Below are 24651 nucleotides of genomic sequence, written 5' to 3' on the forward strand. Positions count from 1 at the left end.
GATTAAAATCGGCGTTTTTACGAAACACTGAAGCCGCTAAACATAAATCTCAGAAAGCCTGAAATTCGTGTGTAGCCTCAGTTTCATGTAGAAGTATTAAATATATGACACCAATTAGCTCCGCCTATTTGTTTTCAAGTTATTTACTAAAAACTAAAAAGTCCTTATTCATGGTACATTAAGTATCACTTGTATTTATAATAAAAAGTTCCAATTACAGCACTTCATTACATCCGTGCAACAATACAGCTGTACCGGGTTTCTATATTATATTGTAAATAACGATGATTACAAGGCATCTTAAAGAAACAGTTCAGACTTCAGCTTCTACTGTCTGTTCCGTTCTAAAAATTCTAGCACGCAAAGTTTAAATGCAGTCGAGGTAAAGATATTGCAATAACTAAAGCTAACTTAACTCAGTTTGTATAAGAGTTAAGAAGACTGTAAATTGTTTAACAACAGAGCTATTATTTAATGGGGTCCAAGAAAGGAGCCATTTAGATACTGCCACCTGTGCCTTGGGGGGGTGGGGGGGGGGCGAGGCGGGGGGGGGGGGCGGGGGGGGAGGTTGACAGAGCATGTTCCGTTGGCGATCCGCTGCGAGAGACAAGAAGAACACACACTTCGGACCAAGACATCAATCTGTTCGCTTCAGTCAAACGCGTTGTGCCTCGGTTGACGTCAGAGCTGGGTAGACTTGAATGCGTTTTCGGTAAAAGTAGGAAGTGAACTCGCGAGGACTGTCCATCTTCCTGGATCGCTTACATTTCACGGAAATAACTGTTTGCATGCCACCTGTAATGTTGACAAAAAGGCGTGGCAAATGATGAGATTATTTTCCACTTTTAAGGCGAGCTATTACCTTTTCATGATTACATGTCTGGGAGAAAGACAATGTGTCTTTTCATAAAGACATAACGAAGTATCGACCATTTTATTATTAATACCCGCCGCCCCAGATGACCATTCTCAAGTAGTATTCTTAGCACATAAAGGGCCTGTCCAGAACAACCTGTGTTGTGAGTTTGTGAACGTGGACACCATTCAGTAGAATATAATTACAGGACGATTCTAACAGAAATGAAAAATTTAGTTCGAAAGGCTTTTTGTTGATGGGTTCATTTTATTACGCACAGGATTTTCTCCCGGTAATTTTGAGCCTATTGCTTTAATCTGAAACATGTGGGCATATTGCACGACGTATGTTATTTCCACTGCTTTTTTTTTAATTTGTCTTCTGCAAATGACAGAAGACAAACTGAAGAAGCGGTAGATGTAGATGTGTTGGCGTATGACACAGACAAACAGCTTTGGCTCAGATGGCACCGTGCAAGGCGTACATAAATAAAAATTAACCATGCAGGGAAGACTGTTTTTGATCGGTAAATGACATACTCTGTACCTGTGTTTCCAGAAGTTTTCCTGGCGTACTGAATATCCTATGAGGTTTCGGGATTGCAGCCGGATCATGTTGACTTCTTGCCACAATATTTCGGCTGGCAACCGACCAGCCATCTTCAGATGAGAGTACACCAATGGCGGACACTCACCTCAAGATGTGTGGACGGTTGCCAGCCGAAATATTATGGCAAGAAGTCAACAGGATCAGGCTACAATCCCGAAACCTCGTAGAATACTCCGTACCTACTGTGCAAACATTAGCCATATTCTGCAAGGTGTTAATCGTGTATTTATGTCTGAAGTGGTATATGCTGATAAGTATAGGTGGCATTTGTACTGTTGCACCTTTCTTTGGTATATCCACTCATTAGATACAATGAAAACATTGGGAGGATTGGTACACAAGAACATACTGCACAAAAGGATGCAATGCATCGTATAAACATTTGTTTTAGTCTCAATAGTTCTCGAGATACAGCTGTATGAAACTTTCAGGAATGAGGACAATTCGGATAGTTGTGAATAAAAAGTTTGTTATCTGTTGTATTTTAGTTACAGTGCCTCTTCACAGCTATGCTCAAACCTGCTTCAGCACGTTTTGAATGATATGTTACTGATCGGTCCTTATTTCCACAGTTGACATATCAAGAATAGACAAACCGAAAAAAGATTTTTTTGGAGAGGAATAATTAATATAGAAACGCTTGCTATACCGCACACATAGCTCTGCTATTGTACAAGGTAATGGAATAACTGGCTCGGGGTAGTGGCTGTGGTGTCGTCAGTCTTAAGGGGAGACATGCGCGAAATCGGCTCAAAAAAATCGAAATTTCTTTTATGGTCATTTCAAATGCTTTGTGGTTTTCTTTGTAAAATGAGAGAGAACTCAATTTTCTTGATTTGAAGCTTAAGTTATTTGACAACACAATTATCTCCGACATTTTTCGTAAAAATACTTTTTCTGATAATATTATCCCGACAGATTCTTGTCACCCACAAATTCACAAAATTGACTTCTTTCACTCTGCAGTTCATCGTGCCGTGAACACACCTTTAGAACAGAATTGTTTAGAAAAAGAAATAACTTTAGTAAAATCCATAGCTATTAACAGTGGATACGACCCTACGTTAATTGACCAAATTGTTAGGAGAAAAACAGCTGTAAAATGTTCAACCTCAGGAGATAACAGGGAGATAAAGAGTGAGGGTAATAACGTTATTTCTATTCCATTTTTGGGGAATGTATCATACAAGATACGGAGACTTCTACAGAAGCAATACGGTTACAGAGTCGCCTTTTCCGTAAATAATAGCTTGAAACAAAGAGTGATTCATACTATTGGGACACGGGAAGAGCTTGGCACTAAATCCGGAGTTCACAAAATTACTTGTAACGACTGCCCACACTATTACATTGGACAGACAGGTAGACCCATTAAAATAAGATATAAAGAATACATGCTAGGTAAAAATGGGAAAAACGTGTACAATTTCACGTTTGCTGGACATCTATTGCTCTTGCAACATACGCCGGAAGACGTAGTATTGCTACACGAAGAGAGTAAGTATTACAAACTGGACCTGTTCGAGAAATTAGAAATTTTTGAACAACTATCTCAAAAAGATGAATTTATTCTTAACGAACAGGTACAGCTTAGAAACAAATTTTTTTTAGATAATTTCAAACCCCTTCTTGCTCTAACGTAATATATTTTGGCTGACTAGCAGCTAGTTTTCTTGTCTGTAGATGCTGGTGCGGTGCGTATTTTTGATGATTGTGTTTCGCAGTTTTCGATGTGTATGTGTGGTTTAAATGATATTGTTACGTTTTTTATTTATGATGACAGATGGTTTCGATTTTCTACAACATTTTGTTCGTTTTCGTTAGTATGTATCCAAGCCTTTAATTCTGCGCGAGATTCTGGCGCGTAACACTAGTTCCCTCTCTCGTTCCATGTGTTCCTTAGCCCAAGCTTCACCTGCTTGACACTAGGACACAGGTAAATTGGTGTTCATGTTTTCTATTGTATGCAGGGGTTTTAAATGGTTCTGATATGTTTTGATTATTAACACAGAGGGTTTGAATTAGCACAACCATTAAAATTTTGACGCGCGTGAGGGGATAATTTAATTTTAACTACTGGTGCCGCCTTTCGCACGATTGTTTTATGCATCTCCACTGCAGGATGTAATTTTAGTGACTAAAAGTTTTTGTGCTTGTAATACTTTGGTAATTTTCATGGTTACTTGAAGCTATAAGCGTTTGTTTTTTCTTCTATCTCAGTTATGTTGCTAAGTTTTTTGCTAATGAAGGTGTCTTCCTGTCCAGGTGTAATTCTGCTTCTGCTTCTGATGAAGGTATATTTAGATATACCGAAACCGTGATCAAGGATTTCAGTAAATCATTGTCCTGTAACTGTTTGGTTGTTATCATTTACCGTGAAGATTTTTAACAGTAGCTGTTTCAGCCATGTTTAAAATTTTGAAAGATCTAAATTTTACTTACCAATAAATTTCTTTTCATATGAGTTACATACCCTGCTGCAGCAGGGAAAAGAAGGGAACCAGCGGCAAAATGCTCATATCAGAGCAAAAAAAAATGAATAGGTTCCTGTATATTTAAAAGACCTACTGAAAAGTGGAGTATCAGCTACCTCATTTTACTTTCCTGAGCATTTCTTCGTTAGTAATATAAAGAAGTGCATTTAACTGCATGTCTCCCATTTCAAAACCATAGCTGTTATAAGATGGCTAAACGCTGTGAGCAGGCAAGGCTTCCGAACGACAGAAAATCGTTTTCTATGTACGGAACATTTAGAGGGAAGTTGTTTCCTTGCGAACTATTCAGAAGACTGAAAGATGTTGCCCTTCCAGATATCTCCCGTTTCCCGAACCATATACAGCAGAATGTACACTATTGGCCATTAAAATTGCTCCACCAAGAAGAAATGCAGATGATAAACGGGTATTCATTGGACAAATATATTATACTAGAATTGACATGTGATTACATTTTCATGCAATTTGGGTGCATAGATCCTGAGAAATCACTACCCAGAACAACCACCTCTGGCCGTAATAACGACCTTGATACGCCTGGGCATTCAGTCAAACAGAGCTTGATGGCGTGTACAGGTACGGCTGCCCATGCAGCTTCAACACGATACCACAGTCCATCAAGAGTAGTGACACGTATTGTGACGAGCCAGTTGTTCGGCCACCATTGACCAGAGGTTTTCAGTTGGTGAGAGATTTGGAGAATGTGCTGGTCAGAGCAGGAGTCGAACATTTCTTGTATCCAGAAAGGCCCGTACAGCACCTGCAACATGCGGTCGTGCATTATCCTGCTGAAATGTAGGGTTTCGCAGGGATCGAATGACGGGTAGAGCCACGGGTCGTAATACATTTGAAATGTAACGTCCACTGTTCAAAGTGCCGTCAATGCGAACAAGAGGTGACCGAGACGTGTAACCAATGGCACCCCATTCCATCACGCCGGGTGATACGCCAGTATGGCGATGACGAATACACGCTTCCAATGTGCGTTCACCGCGGTGTCGCCAAACACGGATGCGACCATCATCATGCTGTAAACAAAACCTGGATTCTCCCAAAAAAGTGACGTTTCACCATTCGTGCACCCAGGTTCCTCGTTGAGTACACCATCGCAGGCGCTCCTGTCTGTCATGCGCCGTCAAGGGTAAACGCAGCCGTGATCTCCGAGCTGATAGTCCATGCTGGTGCAGACGTCGTCGAACTGTTCGTGCAGATAGTTGTTGTCTTGCAAACGTCCCCATCTGTTGACTCAGGGATCGAGACGTGGCTGCACGATCCGTTACAGCCATGCGGATAAGATGCCTTCTTCCTGTCGGTTAAATTCCGCGTCTGTAGCACGCCATCTTCATGGTGTAACAATTTTAATGGCCAGTAGTGTATTTTCGTTAAACCCTTAGCATCACCAATACAATGCCAGCACCTGTCCATTGTATTCTGATGTTAAAGCTTAGTAATGTGAATCTGACGACACTAAGGTGTTGTAGGTCAGTGTCTATAATTAGACAAGACTTTAAACTGAACATCTGTCCATTTAATCTAAAGCAAACACATGGAATATTATTTTTATATTTATTTTGTGACATTTCGAGAGACTAGAGCAAAGACTAACCTGTTCAGTGATCAAAGAGTCATTCACATTTTCGATTCAGAGAATGCAGACTGAAAAAATTACATAAGCAAGAAATTACCGATATTGCACACTATATATACACTGATGAGCCAAAACATAATGACCTCCTGCTTAATAGCTTGTTTGTCTGTCTTTGGAACGAAATACGTCACTGATTCTGCATATCACGGATCCGGCAGCTTGTCGGTAGGTGTGCGGAGGTATGTGGCATTAGATGTCTATTTACAGATGACGTAATTCGCATAAATAATGGGCTGTTGATTTGCGTACGAGTTGATGGCGATCGATGGCGACCCAGATGGGTTCCATAGGATTTACATCCGGCGAATCTGATCGCCGAGACATCAACGTAAGTTCACTATAAGGATCCTCAAACCACTATAGCACGAAATTAAAGTGAAATGAAAACCCCTAGCTGCAGACATGCGTTGATATAAGTCAACGGGCACTCGAACCCGGGATCTCCGGTTTACATGCAAGACGCTCTATCCATCTGAGCCACCGAGGACACAGAGGATAGTGCGACTACAGGGACTTACTTATCTCTGGCATGCCTCCCGTGAGACCCACATTCACAGCCTATTGTCCCGCACTATATTCATAGTGCCCCTGCCCATTATACTCATTACTCGCGGCTTTTTGCCAAACCCGTAAAAGTTCGGGCACTGTTTGTGCATGCGCACAGAAGAAGATGGTCAAATGGCCGGTGAGCCTTTACTATATATATACATGAAGATGGCACCTGTTCTTTCGGACATGCCCGAAAGAACAGATGCCATCTTCATATACACTATAGCACGGTTATTACTCCAAACCCGGACAATTATACTGCTGTAAAATGACATCGCCGTCGGGGAAGACATCGATCATGAAGGGATGTAGGTGGTTCGCAGCTTCAGCGTGTCTTCGATTGCTACCTCAGGTCCCACGCGAGAGCATTAAAATGACTCCCGCAGCATAATACCGCTCCCACTCGCCTGAGTCCGTGGCGCGCTGCACGTTCCGAGCCGCCTCATGTTTCCATTGACCGACGGTCGAATTCCGATGGTCCCGTGCCTACTGCAATCGTAATTGGCGACCTCATTGGGTCATCATGTGAACACGTAGAGGTGGTCTGCTGCGGAGCTCCATGTTGAACAATATAAGATGAACAGTTGTGCGTGAACCAGCATTGTGCTCTTTCAGCAGAGATGCCACAGGTCACCATCTATCCTCCTTAAGGGGGGTGAGACATAAAACGGGCCGACTTGGAGCCGGAGAAGCACCACAGGACATTTTAATTTGCACTGTCTATACTTTTACAAATACATTCATAAAACTTTGTCAGCATGACAAGGAAGGATTCATGATCCACATTCATAACAGTGGAAGTTCAAAAATATAACAAAACAAATTTTTTTACATGTGAAATTTCATCATTTTTTCACTTAGTATTGGCTGCATTTGTTGCTGTAGGTACACTTTTCTTCATAAGTAAGAGAGATTCTTCGATGAATTTTGCACAGCATACAAACTATACTTACAGGTGTATCAAACTTTAGAATTTGCCAAATCTGTTAAAAACTGTGGTAAAAATTTAGATAATTAACTATAAAATTCGAGTTTTCCTTAAACACGACGTTTAAAATGTAACAGCCCATTAATTTTTTCATAGATGAAATAAATTCTACAGTTTCATACACGTGTAAAAATGTCCTGTGGTGCCTCTCCTTCTCGAAGTCGGCCCGTTTGACGTCCTACCCCCCTTAACAGAGCGGGGAGTCACCGAACCCCATGTTCTATGAAGAGTCGTGGACGTCCAACCATTTAGCCCCTAGTGGTAGTTTCACTGTCCTACCACTTTCCATAGATGCTCACGACACTAGCACGTGAACGTTCGACTAGATTCGTTCACTGGCTTTGTATAATATTAACCTGTCCTTTGACAAAGCCGCTTCGCAGTGGATTTCCCCTTTGGAGCCCCTATCTTTGCTAGGGTGATCTCCCATCCCCCTCTTCTGCGCTTACATACTTTTGACAACGCGTCACGTGACCGCAGTGTCACCAGGTGGAATCCAACGTCTCAGTGAGCAGTGGTCATGTTTTGGCTAATCAGTGTATAGGGCGACCGAAAAGTTTGCGTCCGTAGGCTTTACGCTCCAGAATCGGCATTCCAATCAGGCAAAATCACCGTGGGCACTGAAGCAATCATCCCAGCGACGCACCAAATCGAAGATAACTATTTGGTAAAAAACCATGTTCTGCTGCTTGAAGAAGTCCGTGACTGTGTTGTTGTTGTGGTCTTCAGTCCCGAGACTAGTTTGATGCAGCTCTCCATGCTACTCTATCCTGTGCACGCTTCTTCATCTCCAAGTACCTACTACAACCTACATCCTTCTGAATATGCTCAGTGTATTCATCTCTTGCTCTCCCTCTACGACTTTTACCCTCCACGCTGCCCTCCAATACTAAATTGGTGATCCCTTGATGCCTCAGAACATGTCCTACCAAGTTGTGCCACAAATTCCTCTTCTCCCCAATTGTATTCGATACCTCCTGATTAGTTATGTGATCAACCCATCTAATCTTCAGCATTCTTCTGTAGCACCATACTCCATACAAATACGTTCAGAAAGGACTTCCTGACACTAAAGTCTATACTCGATGTTAACAAATTTCTCTTCTTCAGAAACGCTTTCCTTGCCATTGCCAGTCTACATTTTATAACCTCTCTACTTCGACCATCATCAGTTATTTAGCTCCTCAAATAGCAAAACCCGTTTACTACTTTAAGTGTCTCATTTCCTAATCTAATTCCCTCAGCATCACCCGACTTAATTCGACTACATGCCATTATCCCCGTTTTGCTTTTGTTGATGTTCATCTTATATCCTCCTTTCAAGACACTGTCCATTCCGTTCAACTGCTCTTCCAAGTCCTTTACTGTCTCTGACAGAATTACAATGTCATCTGCGAACCTTAAAGTTCTTATTTCTTCTCCATGGATTATAATACCTAATCCAAATTTTTCTTTTGTTCCTTTACTGCTTGCTCAATATACAGATTGCATAACATCGGGGAGAGGCTACAACCCTGTCTCACTCCCTTCCCAACCACTGCTTCCCTTTCATGTCCCTCGACTCTTATAACTGCCATCTGGTTTCTGTACAAATTGTAAATAGCCTTTCGCTCCCTGTGTTTTACCCCTGCCACCTTCAGAATTTGAAGTGTTCCAGTCAACATTGTCAAAAGCTTTCTCTGTGTCAACAAAAACTAGGTTTGCCTTTCCTTAATCTTTCTTATAAGATAAGTCGTAAGGTCAGTATTGCCTCACGTGTTCCTCTATTTCTACGGAATCCAAACTGATCTTCCCCAAGGTCGGCTTCTACCAGTTTTTCCATTCTTCTGTAAAGAATTCGCGTTAGTAATTTGCATCCGTGATTTATTAAACTGATTGTTCGGTAATTTTCACATCTGTCAACACCTGCTTTCTTTGGGATTGGAATTATTATATTCTTCTTGAAGTCTGAGGGTATTTCGCCTGTCTCATACATCTTGCTCACCAAATGGTAGAGTTTTGTCAGGACTGGCTCTCCCAACGTTGTCAATAGATCTAATGGAATGTTGTCTATTCCCTGAGACTTGTTTCGACTCAGGTCTTTCAGTGCTCTGTCAAACTCTTCACGCAGTATCGAATCTCCAATTTCATCTTCATGTACATCCTCTTCCATTTCCATAATATTGTCCTCAAGTACATCGCCCTTGTATAGACCCTCTATATACTCCTTCCATCTTTCTGCTTTCCCTTCTTTACTTGGAACTGGGTTTCCATCTGAGCTCTTGGTATTCATACAAGTGGTTCTCTTTTCTCCAAAGGTCTTTTTAATTTTCCTGTAGTCAGTATCTATCTTACCCCTAGTGAGATAAGCCTCTACATCTTTACATTTGTCCTCTAGCCATCGCTGCTTGACTTGCTTATCCTCCTTCGACAGGAATTGTTGACCCTTTAAGGCCCCTTTTAAGGGACCGAAGACATGATAGTCGCAGGGGGAGTGATCAGAACTATAGGGCGGGTGCACGAGTGTCTCCTACTAGATGAAGCTGCCCTTCCAGAAAGACCACCGCCGAACTTGGCGCACCATTCCACAACGGTGATTTTCGATTGATGAGCTCCCCAATACACAGTCTTCATTCTCCGATGGATATCTCCCGGTGTTTTTCCATCGGCAGCAAAGAAAACAATGACAGAACCATAGGCCTGCTTGGACGTGTTTGGTAATGAGATCGCCATAGTTCACGTTTCCACATTTACCGCACGCACGTCGAAAAGAGAACGAATTTCCCAGTGATCCCTTGACTACATGTCTTGAGTATCCGCTGCGCCATCGCCCTCAAACGGAAACATCTTGATTGCCCCTTGTATTATCTACCTAGTGTGTTGCCATGACATGCTACGAATTTGCAAATTCAAAGATGTAATACACTTCATACCATTTTGATGTCTGTTGGAGGCCACTTTCATGGTGTTACTTCTTTTTTCATTAGTCTCGTTTCTATTTGACTGCATCTTGTATAATTGTGTCCCATTCATCTTCATCACCCGAAAGAACTTTTCGTCTTGAAGCAAAATAAAATATACGAGGGTGAGTCAAATGAAAACTTAAATTTGTAATAACAAATCGAAATTTCGCGTCGTTATCCTGTAAGTTGGTAAGCGTGCTACAAAGAGCGTGCAGAATGGGGCAGCATAGTGCAAATGCACACATACCGTCGCAGTATCAGTATGAAGATGGCCGCCCCACTTGCGACTTGCACCAGGGAAGAACAACGTTCTGTTATTTGGCTTTTGCGTAGTGAAGGTGTGAAACCTATTGAAATTCATCGACGAATGAAGGCTCAGTACGGTGATGCATGTTTGTCACAGCAGCAAGTTTACGAATGGAGTAGGAACTTCGCAAATAGTGTTACTTCAGTGGAAGATGCTCCTCGTCCAGGTCAGGCACAACGAGTTGTGACTCCACAGAACATTGCAGCAGTTGAAGCCATAGTGAAAGGAAACCGCCGAGTGACACTGAATGACATTGCAGCATGTTTACAGATTAGTCATGGGTCAGCACACCACATTGTGCATGATGTGCTCCAGTTTCACAAAGTGTCTGCAAAATGGGTGCCACGGCAGCTGACTCCTGAAATGAGAGAACGACGTGTTGATGCTTGTGAAGAACTTCTTCGGCGCTTCGAACGAGAAGGTGATAGCTTCCTTGCAAGAATCATTACTGGGGACGAAACCTGAGTTCACTTCCACCAACCGGAAACGAAGAGAGCGAGCGAGGAATGGCGCCATTCCTCATCACCTAAACCAAAGAAGTTTCGAACAGAATCATCAACAGGGAATGTTATGCTGACTCTCTTTTGGGACGAAGAAGGCGTCATTTTGGAGCATTACACGGCAAGAGGGACCACTGTCACCAGTGCATCATACACAGATATCCTTAAAAATCATCTGCGGCCTGCAATCAAATCAAAGCGACGTGGATTGCTGTCAGCATGTGTCCTTTTGCAACATGACAACGCAAGGCCCCACACTGCCCGTACAACAGTTGCAACAATCACAGACCTGAATTTTGAGTATCTTTCTCATCCACCATACTCACCAGACCTTGCCCCAAGTGATTTACATATGTTTGGACCACTCAAAGACACAATGGGAGGAAAGACGTTCCGTTCTGATGAAGAGGTACGCCACGCGAAAGGAATTTATGCACTTTGTAAGCGGTAGAGGACTTGCATTGAGCGTGGGGGCGATTATGTTGAAAAGTGATACAGCTTTGTACCACTTCTGCACAATAAATAATATTTAAAAAATATTTAAGGTTTTCGTTTGACTCACACTCGTATGTCAATCAAATGTAGTTCATCTGTCACAGTGACAGTAATCAGGATGATGGCCTCTCTCGAAATTTTGTTCGTTACGAAGACATGAACAGCACATATTTTTTAAATAGCACCCATTATTGCTTATTCGGTTATCAGCTTCCTCTCCTCAACACCTAAAAACTTGACAGTGTTGAAAGCGTAATGCAATATTGAACTTTACTCTCCTATACTGTCACTCAGTATAAAAGCTCGTTCACTTGCTGGAGCTGACAGAAAACAAAAGGAAATGGAAGTTAATTGCACACTGACTATTCAGTCAACCGTCGGCAGTTGAAGGTTTGCGCGAGTAATCAAGTGCTGGTTTTAGTACACGTAACACATCGCTGGAAACAATTACAGTACTATAGTACACATACCTATGTTATAAATAGGAAAACATTATTGCAACTATTGTTCTGCTAACTTACATTCTCCACAGAAGAGTAACAATTCTATCTTCTTTTCGCTGGTGTTCCTTGTATTTATGCAAACTTTCAGCTGAACACTCTTGAGCTGGGCCTCGCCGTTGACTAATTGACGTGCTGCCGCCGTTCACACTCTCATGAGATAATGATTTGTGTAATGATTAGTATCCGGTATCCACATTATCGCCTGGTATCGTAGAGGACCCCTTAAAGTGGTGTAATGTAACACCGCAATCGATTGCAAATATAATAAGACCCACAAATACGGTTTAATACATCACCTCCACCACACAAATATTTTACTGAAATGATTTTATTACAGAATATTTTAAACTGTCTGGATTAATCCCACGTGAAAGGCCTATATCACAGATGTATTGTGATACGTGATGCTAACGTGCTGCAGCGTGACGCATAAGGGGAGCTATGTGGAGACTGTCCGCTACAAAAATATCCTTTACTTTCTACGCCCGCATCTCGTGGTCGTGCGGTAGCGTTCTCGCTTCCCACGCCCGGGTTCCAGGGTTCAATTCCCGGCGGGGTCTGAGATTTTCTCTGCCTTGTGATGGCTGGGTGTTGTGTGCTGTCCTTAGGTTAGTTAGGTTTAAGTAGTTCTAAGTTCTAGGGGACTGATGACCATAGATGTTAAGTCCCATAGTGCTCAGAGCCATTTGAACCATTTTTTTTTTTTTTTTTACTTTCAACGTATTTTTTACAAAATCTATCCAGATATTTTCGTCACGTAAGGAGAAGAACAGCACAGACTACAAATATTATGTTTTTTAGTTGTAATTTAAATTTTGCGAGGGAGGTACTATACTCCGTTCATCATAAGAATAAACTGAATGTAAACAAACACAAACGCTGTGATTGATCAGCAGCCGTAGCTCTCGTACACGTACACTACATCGAACTTATGTATTAGGCATTTTATTGCTATGTCTCTGTAACCTTCAAGACATTCTGATGTATTCAATTGTTCAAATGTGTGTGAATTCCTAAGGGACCAAACTGTTACGGTCATCGATCCGTAGACTTACACACTACTTAAATTAACTGAAAGAGCAACATACACACCCATGCCCGAGGGAGCACTCGAACCTCCGGCGGGAGGGTCCGCGCTTTGATGTGCTAACAGCCATCAACGTTTTGCTTACTCGTACTTTAGCTACACAATTTTTATTTCAAAAACCGTGAACAGCCATAGTCTCTGCTCTGATTGTCTCTCTCTTCATATGTACCGTGAAAATGGATGACACTGCTTCCTGCTTCGTGAAAACGCGGGGGAACACCGTTAATAGCTAGAAATAAACTGTTTCTTAACGTTTTCCATAATATTACAGAGAAAAAGAGCTTTGTTATTAGTTGAGAAACACGTTGTGAGAAATGTAACAGATGTGATATTAATTGAAATCGGGTGTAATCGGTAGCGTAGTTGGTTGATAATTCAGCGGGTTCGTGGCCGGTCGTTCGAAATAGCCGGCACGGTAGCTCAGCGTGTTCGGTCAGAGAGCTGGCTCGTCTCTCTATTAAAAAACTGAGTGAAGGGATCAACAACGAACTTCAACGGACGTCATGTGAGGTCCGCTACAACCAAATACAACGAATAATAACGAAAAAAACTACAAAAAACAACTTTTTTTGTTCCGTTTGAGTACCTAAGTCATTTAAATACGAAATTTATCAATATGTGTTAATTAACTCATACTTAACCATCATTTTCTCAAGAAAAATGAACGTTCTGGTTTCTAATTATACTACTGGCCATTAAAACTGCTACACCAAGGAGAAATGCAGATGACTAACGGGTATTCATTGGACAAATATATTATACTAGAACTGACATGTGTTTACATTTTCACGCAATTTGCGTGCATAGATCCTGAGAAAACAGTCCCAAAACAACCACCTCTGGCCGTAATAACGGCCTTGATACGCCTGGTCACTGAGTCAAACAGAGATTAGATGGCGTGTCCAGGTACAGCTGCCCATTCAGGTTCAACACGATACCACAGTTTATCAGGAATAGTGACTGGCGTATTGTGACGAGCCAGTTGGAAACTTTCCTCATGTCAGGACGTTGTAGGTGTCGCCACCGGCGCCAACCTTGTGTGAATGCTCTGAAAAGCTAATCATTTGCATATCACAGCATCTCCTTCCTGTCGGTTAAATTTCGCGTCTGTAGCACGTCATCCGCGTGGTGTAGCAATTTTAATGGCCAGTAGTGTACATATCACACGCAGAATTGTGTTTTTCATTGTAAATACACATTCTTAGTCATCAATGTGTTATAAAAGATTGTTACAGATTTTGAAGTTAAGAAAACATTACAAAATTAATTTTTTTTTGAGAAAAATGAAAAGTCAAATACTCTTTGTTTGAATGTGCCCACTGTTTTATAGGACAGATGTGATCTCACAGGAGCCAGAGGGATAAGCGTTGTTGAAACACGGAAAACGGCGTCGAGCAGACTGTACAAACGCTGCAATTTTACAGTTGTTACCGTACCACTGCTATCTGAACCCAATAGAATTGATTCTGGAGCCAAGTTGATTTGTCGCAAGAAATAACAAGACGTTTAAGCTTCCAAACTTACTAGAACTGATGCACGAAGCTTTGTGACACGCCAGTACCGAACGATGGAGGGGGGGGGGGGGGGGGGCTCTGAGCACTATGGGACTTAACAGCTGTGGTCATCAGTCCCCTAGAACTTAGAACTACTTAAACCTAACTAACCTAAGGACATCACACACATCCATGCCCGAGGCAGGATTCGAACCTGCGGCCGTAGCAGTCGCGCGGTTCCGGACTGCGCGCCTAGAACCGCGAGACCACCGCGGCCGGCCGAACGATGGCGAAATGCAGAACAGCACGTCATAAAAGATGAGGAGTAGATAATGTGGACCTCTTGGTGGGTTGGAATTCTGTTGTTGATGGCCTCGTTATTAGCGTAGCAGTACTGGAATGTACCCGATATGGAAGAAGTTCAGAGGCTACCAGATGCCTTCAGTGGCTTCAATATTTAACTACATCGTGAAATCTCAGAAGTGCGCTTTTACGCCGCACATAGCTCATACAGAAAAATCATCCTTGTTATAGTCAGGAATGTTCATCACTCTCCTTTTTAATTACAGTACTATGTTAGCTAAGATCGGTGGAATGTTTTCCTTCAGATCACCTAAGTAGCGTATAGCCTGAGTTTTGCCGTTATTTCCTTTTGTTCAAAAATTAAATGACATTCAAGGCTGTATTGTTCTCTACTCGTCTCTTTATACGTTTATACTACAGCTGTTCACATCACTGCAGGTTAGTTGGACCAGGTGGCTGACTAGTGCTTTGCAAGTTAAATGCGCCGGTAAACTTGTTCCATATTATCGCTGAGTCGATGTACGCATAACGCACAGCATAAAAAGTATCCTCATTATCGTACCTCGACTGTGCTCGAGACAGATTGGGCTCTGCTATACATGAAACGAAATCCAACGAGGTTCCAGCAAGCGCGGAAGAATACATAGTGTAATGATTTTATGCGGTTTATTCTTATGATGAACGAAATACAATGCCCGCCTGGGTTTCAGTGTATCATGAATACGCGAGATGCAGCACCGACGCCACCTGTGAAGTGAATCCAGTGGGGATATTTTTTTTATACTGAGAGACATATGATACAATGGAATTAAATTCTTATTAATGGATCAATGGTTACCTGGAGAGTGATTTGCAAACAGGAGTGAGGGAAGTTAGCCATTGCGAAACTATGCAGTCTACTGTAAGTTTTGTGCGTCACACAATTTTTTTGGGTCACCACCTAATTTCATTAAAATTGGGAAAATTTAATATAAGAAGAACAAAATTAATCAATGAATTGGTAAGTGTAACTAATGTGTTAACACTAATACGAAGATCGAAGTGAATATATGGAGTGAGCGTATGCAAACAATTTAAGCACAACCATTGAATCGTTAATTCAGAGTAAGCGAGGCTTAAGCCTCAACAAAAAAAGGACAATCAGAGAAATGTCTACAAATATTTGGCACGCTTTTTGCGTTTCAGAAAAGCCAGGTGAGATGTATTAAAAATAATCTTACAAAATTGGATGGGTTTGTCTGAGAAAATGTCATCAGAGTTAACACAGTTCATTAAAATTAAACATCATACTAAAAACTGACAAAATTTTGCTGTGATAAATGAAAAGGATATCTTCTGTGCGCATGGGAAAAGTTCATACACACACACACGAGTCACACACAAGGACAGAGATGAAAAGAATTTACCCATCACAGTAAGTCAGAGGCTCAGAGGTTCATCCCTATCGCTGTGATTGAGTTATTATGAATAAGAATACTACGGAACACTTTCTGACAAAGAAATTTGCATGCATCACCTTGCACATCAAACTAAGCTACGCTGGCGTAAAACACCCGCAACTGCCGTCAATATTCATTAACAAAGCAAAATTATTAATAATTGTGGAAACTTCAAGAACACAAATGTAAATCGTATAGACACAAACAGCAATAAAATATCACGCGGAAATAAGAATAAAACTCATTGAAGATAGTACTGAAATTACACACGGTGAAATTAAAACCACATGGCATGAACAAAGCTACACAAACTTAAAATCGAAACGAAATGAAAAGTAGAAGAAATACAACACACACACACACACACACACACACACACACACACACACACACACACGAGAAAAGATCACACATACATTCCAGTTAAAAGGGAAGTCTGGCAACAGAATTTTAAACATGTGCTGGAGTAACGTACTTCCTTCACCAAGTTTTCTAGTTACACAAAGCAAGGACCGGAAACACTTACTAAATACACAAAGTCCGCAGCTCGTGGTCGTGCGGTAGCGTTCTCGCTTCCCACGCCCGGGTTCCCGGGTTCGATTCCCGGCGGGGTCAGGGATTTTCTCTGCCTCGTGACAACTGGGTGTTGTGTGATGTCCTTAGGTTAGTTTGGTTTAAGTAGTTCTAAGTTCTAGGGGACTGATGACCATTGATGTTAAGACCCATAGTGCTCAGAGCCATTTTAGCCAAATATACAAAATATACTCGTGACTACACTCTGAATAATATAAGGATTCGACTACCGAATTTCAAAATTGACTAGCAGATCAAACGTGTACATCAGTTAAGAGTACCTAAACACCATCACACATTAACACCAACGCGAAGTCGCTCATAAACTACCATCTTCACTCACACAAGGTCTAGTCAAGAGAACCAAGAGCTTCCCCCAGAAAGAGACCAGTGTGGTCCTTCCGCCACCAATTTAACCACTGCCGAATGACTAGCGAAAAGTTACAAATCTCTTTGCCTTGACTGAGAAAGCTATGTTGGCTACACAGAATCTACAACGGCAGACATCCAAATGGTGTACTGCTACTATATATAAGACAAATTCAACTTTCACTCACTCATTCATACAGTTCATAAAGAGAGAAAGGAAATTTGGGAGCACAAAGTATAGGTAATGTATATAGGATTAGATGCTTACTTGAAAAATTGATACTTTAGTGTGATTGTGCACCACTGAATGGGGACAAACAAGAAGTACAAAACTAAATTACAAATAACTGAGCGTTTTTGTTGTTGTTGTTGTCTTCAGTCGTGAGACTGGTTAGATGCAGCTCTCCATGCTACTCTATCCTGTGCAAGCTTCTTCATCTCCCAGTACTTACTGCAACCTACATCCTTCTGAATCTCCTTAGTGTATTCACCTCTTGGTCTCCCTCTACGACTTTTACCCTCCACGCTGCCCCCCAACGCTAAATTTGTGATCCCTTGATGCCTCAGAACATGTCCTACCAATCGGTCCCTTCTTCATGTCAAGTTCTGCCACAAACTCCACTTCATTCTGTGAAAATAGGAGTTTGGATTGCAACTTCTAGACGTTGTACTGTGGGTCCCATATTTTTCAACGAAGCAATAAACGCACAACGATACTGCATTGTGGTTCATTTCGGTATTATTCACTGCGGCATACGACACGCGCGGCTAACAACCGTACGGCACTGCGGAGAGACATTTTGAACACCCCGTACAAGTTAAATAGTACGAAACTAATCTAACAGAGACGTTCCAGAACAATCACATCTGTCACTAAACCTCTACAATGGATCAATATAGACATTCGGTTTTGTCAGAGAACACACGCCGTGCGGTTAAAGGCGCTGCAGTCTGGAACCGCAAGACCGCTACGGTCGCAAGTTCGAATCCTGCCTCGGGCATGGATGTTTGTGATGTCCTTAGGTTAGTTAGGTTTAACTAGTTCTAAGTTCTAGGGGACTAATGACCTCAGCAGTTGAGTCCCATAGTGCTCAGAGCCATTTGAACCATTAGAGAACACACCATGTCGTTCTGAAAGGAGAGAAGCCTTCAGACGTAAAAGCAACTCGGGCGTGCCCCAGTTTAGTAATATAGGACCATTATTTTTCACAATACATGTAAATGGCCTAGTAGATAACGAAGCTGTTGTGTATAGAGCAGTCGCAACGCTAGGAAAGTGTGGCGAAATGCAGGAAACGCTACAGAGAGTCGACACGTGGTTCAGGGAACGGAACCTCAGCTTAAACAAATGTAATGTATTGCTAATACATAGGCAGAAATATCCTTTATTGAATAATTACATAATTGCAAGACAATCACTGGAGCAGAAACTTCCATGAAATTTCTTGGGGTAAGCTTACGGAGCGATTCGACGAGGAACGGCCATCTAAAATAATCACGAGTAAGGCAGACACCAGACTGACATTCATTGGGAGAATTCTCAGGAAATGTACTCCATCAACAAAGGAAGTAGCTTACCAAACACTCGTTCAACCAAAACTTAAACATTGCTCATCAGTATGGGATCCGTACCAGATAGGACTGATACGGAATTTTTTTTTTAAATTTTAGACAACATAGTTGTATGGAGACAAACAGCGATTAATTTACTTATAATCAATTATTCAACATGACAGTCACATTCGCATTATTTATTTTGCCACCAACCGGTTTCAACCCGCGATGGGGCCATCTTTAGGGCAATTTCCACCATTTGGTCGCTCGCTGGAGTCGTCACGCTGTCTGTGCACGGTTGGTAACTATGCCTATAGAGAACATCGAGAAGATCTAAAGAAGAGCAGCGCGTTTCGTTACAGAATCAATTAACAAGGACGTAGACGAGACCGAGATGCTCATCCATCTCCAGTGGCAGACGGTGTAAGAGAGGCGTTCTGCATCACGTTACGGTCGACTGTTATAAAGTTCCGAGAGCGTACATTCCTAGAAGAGTCAACCAACATACTGCGTCCTCCTACGCGTATCTCACGAAAAGGCCATCAAGATGAAATAATCTACAAAGCTATCAGTCCGTTTAGGAACTTTTGTTATTATACTAAACATGAAAGTTTATGTGTTAATTCGCAAAGAAAACTGAATTTTGGACTCCATTACGAACATCTTAGTCACGTGCACACAAGCGTCTGAGCTATTGTGGAAGAGAATGGTGGTTACTGCGATGCAATTACAGAACAGAAGGTGTTAATGCTGTTATGTCTATGAAAAGAGTGTATACATGGGTGCGGGCGGTAGTTTGCACAAAGCCCTTTCGTTTTTCAATACCTTTTGCATTATGTATACTTCTGTCCCCGAGTGGGTGCCGCTCGAAGCTCAGCTAATTGGGCTCAAATTAAATGAAAGAGCAGTAATGCAGAAAACAACAACAGTATTGCCAGATTTCCTGCTTTTCGCAGAAACGTAGTCGCCAGAACACTGGAATTGTGTCTCAGAGTCCGCTACACAAACTTATTTTAAATGTTCAGAAATACACTACTGGCCTTTAAAATTGATACGCCAAGAAGAAATGCAGATGATAAACGGATATTCATTGCACAAATATATTATACTAGAACTGACATGCGATTACATTTTCACGCAGTTTGGGTGCGAAATCAGTACCCAGAACAACCACCTCTGGCCGTAATAACGGCCTTGATACGCCTGGGCATTGAGTCAAACAGAGCTTGGATGGCGTGTAATGTACAGGTGCCCAAGCAGCTTCAACACGATACCACAGTTCATCAAGAGTAGTGAGTGGTGAATTGCGACGGGCCAGTTGCTCGGCCACCATTGACCAGACGTTTTCAATTGGTGGGAGATCTGGAGAATGTGCTATCCAAGGCAGCAGTCGAACATTTTCTGTATCAAGAAAGAGACCCGTACAGGACCTGCAACATGCGATCGTGCATTATCCTGGTGAATTGTAGGGTTTCGCAGGGATCGAATGGAGGGTAGAGCCATGGGTCGTAACACATCTGAAATGTAACGTCCATTGTTCAAAGTGCCGTCAATGCGAACAAGAGGTGACCGAGACGTGTAAGCAACGGCACCCCGTACCATGACGCCAGGTGATACGCCACTATGGCGATGACGAATACATGCTTCCAATGTGCGTTCACCGCGATGTTGCGAAACACGGATGCGACCATCATGATGCTGTAAACAGAACCTGGATTCATCCGAAAAAATGACGTTTTGCCATTGGTGCACCGAGGTTCGTCGTTCAGTACACCATCGCAGATGCTCCTGTCTGTGACGCAGCGTCAAGGGTAACCACAGCCATGGCCTCCGAGATGATAGTCCATGCTGCTGCAAACGTCGTTTAACTAACTGTTCGTGCAGATGGTTGTTGTCTTGCAAACGTCCCCATCTGTTAACTCAGGGTCGGCCGAAGTGGCCGTGCGGTTAAAGGCGCTGCAGTCTGGAACCGCAAGACCGCTACGGTCGCAGGTTCGAATCCTGCCTCGGGCATGGATGTTTGTGATGTCCTTAGGTTAGTTAGGTTTAACTAGTTCTAAGTTCTAGGGGACTAATGACCTCAGCAGTTGAGTCCCATAGTGCTCAGAGCCATTTGAACCATTTTGTTAACTCAGGGATCGAGACGTGGCTGCACGATTCGTTACAGCCATGCGGATAAAATGCCTGTCATCTCTACTGCTAGTGATACGAGTCCGTTGGGATCCAGCACGGCGTTCCGTATTACCCTCCTGAACCCACCGATTCCATATTCTGCTAACAGTCATTGGATCTCGACCAACGCGTGTCGCGATACGATAAACCGCAATCGCGATGGCTACAATCCGACCTTTAGCAAAGTCGGAAACGCGACGGTACGCATCTCTCCTCCTTACACGAGGCATCACAAAAACGTTTCACCAGGCAACGCCGGTCAACTGCTGTTTGTGTGTGAGAAATCGGTTGGAAACTTTTCTCATGTCAGCACGTTGTAGGTGTCGCCACCTTGTGTGAATGCTCTGAAAAGCTAATCATTTGCATATCACAGCATCTTCTTCCTGTCGGTTAAATTTCGCGTCTGTAGCACGTCATCTTCGTGGTGTGGCAATTTTAATGGCCAGTAGTGAATAAAACTGTGCCCTTCACAAAAAGGAAAGAAAATAATATCCTATGGATTACACGTGAGCTACAACTGGAATCAGACAAGTGATACAAATAAAATTTGTAGAGATATGAAATGGAACGATCACAGGAGGTTCAGTCGTAGGTAAGGCAGATGGCGGAATTCGGTTCATTGGCAGAAACTGGGAAAACTGAATCAAGCTACAGAGGAAGATGCTTGCAAATCACCCGCTCGTCACATCTTAGAATATTGTTCATGTACGTGGGAGACATACCGAGTAATGCTAACACAGGACATTGGGAATATACAAAGAAGGGCAGCAGGAATAGCTACAGGTTCGACTCAGTGGAGAGGGTCACGAAAATGTTAGTAAATTTGAACCGGGAGACCCTCGAAGGTGGAAGCCAATTACGCCGCGAAATTCTAGTTGAAAAGTTTGAAGAAGCAGTCTTCAGTGACGAACCTAGAGAGATATTCTTTTTGGGGTCAATACGCAGATAGAACGGAAAGAACCCCTAACATTCGGTGCAGTCGCAAGTTCCCTCTGCCATGCACTTCACAGTGTGTGTGTGTAGAAGTAGGCATTGGGTGGCGCACCAGCTCGCATCGCGTTCGTTGTGGTTGTCGGCGATCGCTGCTGAGCCGACAGACCTCTCTCCTCGCTGTGTCGCAGGTTGCTCGCCGTGTGTCCCGATCGATGTGGGTAACAAACCCCTTGAGGCGACGGCCGTGGAGCTCTGCCAGCTCTGGCGCTTAAGAACTCCTGCTGAGAGCCGGCGTGTACCCCTCCTCCCCCTGTCGACAGACGGGCCCGTCTAAATCCGGACCCGCTACCTCAGAGCTCATCGCCCCACACGTACTGACACGCAGCCCTGGTCCAGGCTGCCAAAGCAAGCTCCCACCCGCATCTCTTGTTTTTGCTGATTAACGTCGGCGAATTTCGCGTGAAAGAACACACGTACTTACCGCACACTAAGCGATACACCGATGAAGCAAAACATTGTGGCCACCAGTTTTATAGCGTGTTAGTCCACTTTTCAACAACAGCGATTCTGCTTGCTAGACGGGCTGGACCATTGATCGTGACCGGGCCAAATATCTCACGAAATAAGCATCAAACGAAAAAACTACAATGAACGAAACTCGTCTAGCTTGAAGGGGGAAACCACTTGGCGCTGTGGTTGGACCGCCAGATGGCGCTGCCATAGGTCAAACGGATATCAACTGCCTTTTTAAAAAATAGGAAACCCAATTTTTTATTACATATTCGTGTAGTACGTAAAAAAATACGAATGTTTTAGTTGGACCACTTTTTTCGTTTTGTGATACATGGCGCTGTAATAGTCACAAACGTATAAGTACGTGGTATCATGTAACATTCCGCCAGTGCGGACGGTATTTGCTTCGTTATACATTACCCGTGTTAAAATGGACCGTTTACCAATTTCGGAAAATGTCGATATCGTGTTGATGTATGGCTATTGTGATCAAAATGCCCAACGGGCGTGTGCTATGTATGCTGCTCGGTATCCTGGACGACATCATTCAAGTGTCCGGACCATTCGCCGGATAGTTACGTTACTTAATGAAAGAGGTAGTGTTCAGCCACATGTGAAACGTCAACCACGACCTGCAACAAATGATGGTGCCCAAGTAGGTGTTTTACTGCAGTCGCGGCTAATCCGCACATCGGTAGCAGACAAATTGCGCGAGAATCGGGAATCTCATAAACGTCGGTGTTGAGACAGCTACACCGGTTGCACCCGTACCATGTTTCTATATACCAGGAATTGCATGTCGACGACTTTGAACGTCGCCTACAGTTCTGCCACTGCGCACACGAGAAATTACGGGACGATGACAGATTTTTTGCACGCGTTCTATTTAGAGACGAAGCGTCATTCACCAACAGCGGTAACGTAAACTGGCATAATATGCGCTGTTGAGCAACGGAAAATCCACGATAGCTGAGACAAGTGAAACATCAGCGACCTTGGCAGGATAATGTATGGTGCGGTATTATGGGAGGAAGAATAATTGGCCCCCATTTTATCGATGGCAATCTAAATGGTCCAATGTATGCTGATTTCCTACGTAATGTTCTACCGATGTTACTACAAGATGTTTCACTCCATGACAGAATGGCGATGTACTTCCAATATGATGGATGTCCGGCGTGCGGTTGAAGCGGTATTCAATATCATACTTCATGACACGTGGATTGGTCGTCGAAGCACCATACTATGGCCCTCACGTTCACCGGATCTGACGTCCTCGGATTCCTTTCTGTGGGGAAAGTTGAAGGATATTTGCTATCGTGATCCACGCCTGACAACATGCGTCAGCGCATTGTCAATGCATGTGCGAACATTACGGAAGGCGAACTACTCGCTGTTGAGAGGAATGTCGTTACACGTATTACCAAATGCATTGAGGTTGACGGACATCATTTTGAGCATTTATTGCATTAATCTGGTATTTACAGGTAAACACGCTGTAACAGCATGCGTTCTCAGAAATGATGAGTTCTTAAAGGTACATGTATCGCATTGGAACAACCGAAATGAAACCTTCAAACATACCTACGTTCTGTATTTTAATTTAAAAAAACCTACCTGTTAGCAACTGTTCGTCTAAAATTGAGAGCCATATGTTTGTGACTATTACAGCCCCATCTATCACAAAGCGAAAAAAGTGGTCCAACTAAAACATTCATATTTCTTTATGTACCACACGAATATGTCATAAAAAATGGGGATTCTTATTTTTAAAAAACGCAGTTGATATCCGTTTGACCAATGGCAGCGCCATCTAGCAGGCCAACCATAGCGCCATCTGATTTCCCCTTCAAGCTAGACGAGTTTCGTTCTTCGTAGTTTTTTCGTTTGACGCTTATTTCGTGAGATATTTGGCCCAGTCACGATCAATTTAACACCCTGTAGATTCTGCAAGACCTTCATAGGTTTCCAGAATTATATGGCACTACTCACAGGTCAGTAAATTCCCACAAATTTCGGGAGAGTGGTTTGTGGGCACGTAGCTGGCCCCCGGTGTGTGTTCCAATGGATACAGATCAAGGCCATCTGCTGCCTAAGACATCAATGTGAGTTCACTAACATGCTTCTCAAACCAGTGCAGCACGATGCTGGCCTTGTGTCGCGGAGAGTTACCCTGCTGGAAGATGTCATCGCCGTCAGAAAAGACTTCAAAGGAGAATGGACGCAGCAGACGGTCCGCAGTAATGTTCACGTAATTCACTGCTGCCATGGAGTCTTCGAGTACTACCATAGGTCCGATAGACGCCCAACTCAGTGTTGTTGT

This window comes from Schistocerca serialis, chromosome 7 (genome assembly GCF_023864345.2).
Source record: "Schistocerca serialis cubense isolate TAMUIC-IGC-003099 chromosome 7, iqSchSeri2.2, whole genome shotgun sequence".
Taxonomy (NCBI): Eukaryota; Metazoa; Arthropoda; class Insecta; order Orthoptera; family Acrididae; genus Schistocerca; species Schistocerca serialis.